The 6,061-nt window shown below is 49.6% G+C and overlaps 1 protein-coding gene across 2 annotated transcripts in view; it reads right to left on the reverse strand.

Moving 5' to 3' along the window:
- Positions 1-4,587, reverse strand: part of ZBTB44 (zinc finger and BTB domain containing 44) — a 119,884-nt gene extending 115,297 nt beyond the window's left edge. For both annotated transcript variants that reach the window (XM_082273863.1, XM_082273864.1), the window contains exon 1: positions 4,468-4,587. The gene's annotated coding sequence lies outside the window, so the exon portion shown is untranslated. The remainder of the gene's footprint in view (positions 1-4,467) is intronic.
- Positions 4,588-6,061: the final 1,474 nt, after the last annotated feature.

Consider the following 6,061-nt stretch of genomic DNA (forward strand, 5'->3'; position numbering starts at 1 on the left):
ACAAGGAAAGTTAACCATCACATGACATCACTTCTGCAGTCGGCTGTTGTTGGCCGACAAAATTCGTGTGCAGTCTTTTGCAGTTTTCAACAGACAAGACAGCCCTGGACAAAAGACGGCCGATCGTTCGGCTGACGATCGATACGTGTGTACGGGGCTTTACGTACGCGTTTTCTTTTGTGCGCGAGCTCTTGCAACAGGGGCGCTTTAAAATGTTTTTTCTCCTATTTATTTTATTTAAGCACCTTTAGCCGCCAAGTAACCCGGCTGTGACATCATCACATCTCTTCCGGGTTACTAAATCGGAGACGCAATCAAAGCCGAATACGGCTTTGTTCAGAACTCCAACCAGCCGGCGGACGTGCCAGCTGGTTGCTCAAGTCTCCCGGTGGGACGGGAGACCCGGGCAGAGCGCCCCCTCCAGCTCGCTAGGATAACGGCCGAGCCGCATGGGCAGTTATCACCCGAGAGCTCTAAAAATTGGTACCGGGTTGATTCCTCTAGTTGCAGGCATCACCCAGGTACAAACACTTCTCTGAGCCGACGTAGGGTTAGGTCGATTCGCGGGAAGTGGTTAAAGGGAAAAACAAACCGCAAAAAAGTACAAAAATCAAATGCATAAAAAAACGCAACACTTACGTTTGTGGTGCAACTTCATTGAAATCTATTACATGCAAAATGCAATCTGCTGCAGGAAAAAAAGTCCCTGACCCTTTCCATAAAGGCAACGGCTGAAAAACACACAGATTTGAATGTGTACTAGGGATCGACTGATATCGTTTTTTCAGGGCCGATACCAATTTTCCAGCCACCCTTTAGGCCGATTGCCTAAAATTCGGTATACGTTTTTATTTTACTGTCCTTTTAAAAAAAAAAATGTTTGATCACTTTTATTGCTGTCACAAGGAATGTAAACATCCCTTGTGACAGTAATAGGCAGTGACAGGTACTCCTTATGGTGGGATCTGGGGTCTAAAAGACTCCAAACCCCTCCTCTGCACTTAAAAATTCAAAAATCCAAGTTTGGCTGTTTTGAATACTGTCTTTTTTTTTTTTTTTTTTTTAAATCTGGCACCTTTAAGGCTCCAGTAACCGGAAGGGGTGTCATGACATCACATCTGGGTTACTACATCAGAGACCCAATCAGAGCCGATTCCAGCTTTGTTTGGGTCTTCGGCCAGTCGGTGGAAAATCGAGCTGATCGCTTGGGACTCCCAGTGGGACGGTAGACCCGGGCGGTGGGGCGGAACGTAGCGGGATGTCCCCTCCTACTGCTTGTAATAACAGCTGAGCGGCTGATTAGCTGCATTGGTTGGTATTACAAGAAAGCCGACCGTGTGATCTAAATAACAGTATCGGGGTGATGGCACTATGGTACAGCCACTTGAAGCAAAATCGGTAAGTTAGTGGCCGATGCTTAAAAAAAGTGAATATCGGCCCCTCCGATAATCGGTCGATCCCTAATGTGTACCATAGGAAACCATGGTAAATGGACAGCAGTGTGCTTCTGCAAAATGCATAGGTGTGAACTCAGGGTAATACATTAGAGGTGTGTATATACTGTGTACGGGCCCAATATATACACATTCAGTTTAAAGGTGTGTGATTACACATAGGTGTACACAGCGAGTAGCCCCAATGTATATACACATACCCCCCCCCCATAGGTGTACACAGTGAGTAGGCCCCATGTATATACACATCCCCCCCCATAGGTGTACACAGTGAGTAGGCCCCATGTATATACACATCCCCCCCCATAGGTGTACACAATGTGTAGGCCCCATGTGTATATACACATCCCCCCCCCATAGGTGTACACAATGTGTAGGCCCCATGTGTATATACACATCCCCCCCCCCATAGGTGTACACAATGTGTAGGCCCCATGTATATACACCCACTCCCCCATAGGTGTACACAGTGAGTAGGCCCATATATATATATATATATATACACACACATATACACACACATATTCCCCTCCCCCACAGGTGTATACAGTGAGTAGGCCTATATATATATATATATATATATATATATACACACATACACATATTCCCCTCCCCCACAGGTGTATACAGTGAGTAGGCCCCATGTATATACACATATCACCCCTCCCCCCATAGGTGTATACAGTGAGTAGGACCCATGTATATACACATATCCCTCCCCCATAGGTGTACACAGTGAGTAGGACCCATGTATATACACATACCCCCCTCCCCCCTATAGGTGTATACAGTGAGTAGGCCTCAGGTATATACACATATTCCCCTCCCCCATAGGTGTATACAGTGAGTAGGCCTCAGGTATATACACATATTCCCCTCCCCCATAGGTGTATACAGTGAGTAGGCCTCAGGTATATACACATATTCCCCTCCCCCTATAGGTGTATACAGTGAGTAGGCCTCAGGTATATACACATATCACCCCTCCCCCATAGGTGTATACAGTGAGTAAGACCCATGTATATACACATATCTCCCCTCCCCCATAGGTGTATACAGTGAGTAGGCCCCATGTATATACACATATTCCCCTCCCCCATAGGTGTATACAGTGAGTAGGCCTCAGGTATATACACATATTCCCCTCCCCCTATAGGTGTATACAGTGAGTAGGCCTCAGGTATATACACATATTCCCCTCCCCCATGGGTGTATACAGTGAGTAGGCCTCAGGTATATACACATATTCCCCTCCCCCTATAGGTGTATACAGTGAGTAGGCCTCAGGTATATACACATATTCCCCTCCCCCATAGGTGTATACAGTGAGTAAGACCCATGTATATACACATATCTCCCCTCCCCCATAGGTGTACACAGTGAGTAGGCCCTGTGTATATACACATATTCCCCTCCCCCATAGGTGTATACAGTGAGTAGGCCTCAGGTATATACACATATTCCCCTCCCCCATAGGTGTATACAGTGAGTAGGCCTCAGGTATATACACATATTCCCCTCCCCCTATAGGTGTATACAGTGAGTAGGCCTCAGGTATATACACATATCACCCCTCCCCCATAGGTGTATACAGTGAGTAAGACCCATGTATATACACATATCTCCCCTCCCCCATAGGTGTATACAGTGAGTAGGCCCCATGTATATACACATATTCCCCTCCCCCATAGGTGTATACAGTGAGTAGGCCTCAGGTATATACACATATTCCCCTCCCCCTATAGGTGTATACAGTGAGTAGGCCTCAGGTATATACACATATTCCCCTCCCCCATGGGTGTATACAGTGAGTAGGCCTCAGGTATATACACATATTCCCCTCCCCCTATAGGTGTATACAGTGAGTAGGCCTCAGGTATATACACATATTCCCCTCCCCCATAGGTGTATACAGTGAGTAAGACCCATGTATATACACATATCTCCCCTCCCCCATAGGTGTACACAGTGAGTAGGCCCTGTGTATATACACATATTCCCCTCCCCCATAGGTGTATACAGTGAGTAGGCCTCAGGTATATACACATATTCCCCTCCCCCATAGGTGTATACAGTGAGTAGGCCTCAGGTATATACACATATTCCCCTCCCCCTATAGGTGTATACAGTGAGTAGGCCTCAGGTATATACACATATCACCCCTCCCCCATAGGTGTATACAGTGAGTAAGACCCATGTATATACACATATCTCCCCTCCCCCATAGGTGTATACAGTGAGTAGGCCCCATGTATATACACATATTCCCCTCCCCCATAGGTGTATACAGTGAGTAGGCCTCAGGTATATACACATATTCCCCTCCCCCTATAGGTGTATACAGTGAGTAGGCCTCAGGTATATACACATATTCCCCTCCCCCATGGGTGTATACAGTGAGTAGGCCTCAGGTATATACACATATTCCCCTCCCCCTATAGGTGTATACAGTGAGTAGGCCTCAGGTATATACACATATTCCCCTCCCCCATAGGTGTATACAGTGAGTAAGACCCATGTATATACACATATCTCCCCTCCCCCATAGGTGTACACAGTGAGTAGGCCCTGTGTATATACACATATTCCCCTCCCCCATAGGTGTATACAGTGAGTAGGCCTCAGGTATATACACAAATCCCCCCCCCCCCCATTAGGGTTACCACCCCATCCCTGTAATCCAGGACACACATTGATGAGCCAGGTTGTGGGGCTGATTGAGGTGATAATAGAACTCAGTCAGTGCCTTATATCAGCCTCAGACCCGGTGTAATTAATGTGTGTCCTGGTTTATAGGGATGAGGTGGCACCCTCCCCCCTCCCCCCCATAGGTGTACACACAGTGGGTAGGCCCTGTGGACGCGGTGTACGGCCCCTCTAGGTGAGTACACAGCACTGTGAATACTGTAGGTGACAGGAAGTGGTTCTGCCCCCTGCTGGAGGGGTAAATAGCTGTGTGCTGGGGGGAGGGGCGGGTGTAATGACCCCTCCCCCACCCGGGTCCGCCGCTCACCTGCCAGTAGAGGCTCCGTGCGGCCTACAGGAGCGGCCGGCCGTTTGTCTCCTCCCGTCGCTCCGCTCTCCCGGGGCGGCCTTCGCGCCGGGCCCGGCTCCCCCACTACCTCGCTACACTGGCGGGAGGAGGAGGGCTGCCGCCGATTGTTTGTGTCCCACAATGCACCGCGCCCCGGACACCAGAGGAGGGGCCACCGCCGGTGACGCGCGGCCCTGGGCGGAGACCGTCTGCTGCCGCCGGTTACCTGGAGACCCGCAACATGGCGAAGGAGCGTCCCGCCCCTCGTGACTGGGACAGCCCCCTGCCTGGCTGGAACGCCCTCCCGCCTCCGAGATCCCGCCCACTCTGAGTGAGACACATAGCCGCCTGTCTCGTCTTCTGTCCCGCCCTCACAGCTACTAGTAGAAGTCTGATCGGGGCTGGACTTCCCGCCAATACTGACCAATGGTAATCTCAGCAACCAGTACTGAGGTAAAACTCCGCCTCTACTGCTCTGTGAGCATCGCTGCCTCCTCCTCCTCCTCCTCTACTACCCGGAGTATCAGGAGCTGTGACCAGGGCTGCCACCTCATCCCTTTACACCAGGACATTCATTACACAGGTTCTGGGGCTGATTGAGGTGGTAAAAAACTCACTCAGAGCCTTATGTGCGTTATATCAGCCTCAGAACCGGTGTCATTATTATTATGTGTCCTGGTTTACAGGGATGAGGTGGCAACCCTACCACCAATCACCATACAGAGAGTCACTGCTCCCACCAATGACCATACAGAGAGTCACTGCTTCCACCAATCACCATACAGAGAGTCACTGCTTCCACCAATCATTATACAGAGAGTCACTGCTTCCACCAATCATTATACAGAGAGTCACTGCTTCCACCAATCACCATACAGAGAGTCACTGCTTCCACCAATCACCATACAGAGAGTCACTGCTCCCACCAATCATTATACAGAGAGTCACTGCTTCCTCCAATCACCATACAGAGAGTCACTGCTTCCACCAATCACCACACAGAGAGTCACTGCTCCCGCCAATCACCACACAGAGAGTCACTGCTCCCGCCAATCAGCATACAGAGAGTCACTGCTCCCACCAATCATTATACAGAGAGTCACTGCTTTCTCCAATCACCACACAGAGAGTCACTGCTCCCGCCAATCACCACACAGAGAGTCACTGCTCCCGCCAATCAGCATACAGAGAGTCACTGCTCCCACCAATCACCATACAGAGAGTCACTGCTTCCACCAATCACCATACAGAGAGTCACTGCTCCCACCAATCACCATAGAGAGAGTCACTGCTCCCGCCAATCACCATACAGAGAGTCACTGCTCCCACCAATCACCATAGAGAGAGTCACTGCTCCCGCCAATCAGCATACAGAGAGTCACTGCTTCCACCAATCAGCATACAGAGAGTCACTGCTTCCACCAATCACCATACAGAGAGTCACTGCTCCCACCAATCACCATACAGAGAGTCACTGCTCCCACCAATCACCATACAGAGAGTCACTGCTTCCACCAATCACCATACAGAGAGTCACTGCTCCCACCAATCACCATACAGAGAGTCACTGCTT

The sequence above is a fragment of the Pelophylax lessonae genome, assembly GCF_965119305.1.
Source record: "Pelophylax lessonae genome assembly, chromosome: 12".
Taxonomy (NCBI): domain Eukaryota; kingdom Metazoa; phylum Chordata; class Amphibia; order Anura; family Ranidae; genus Pelophylax; species Pelophylax lessonae.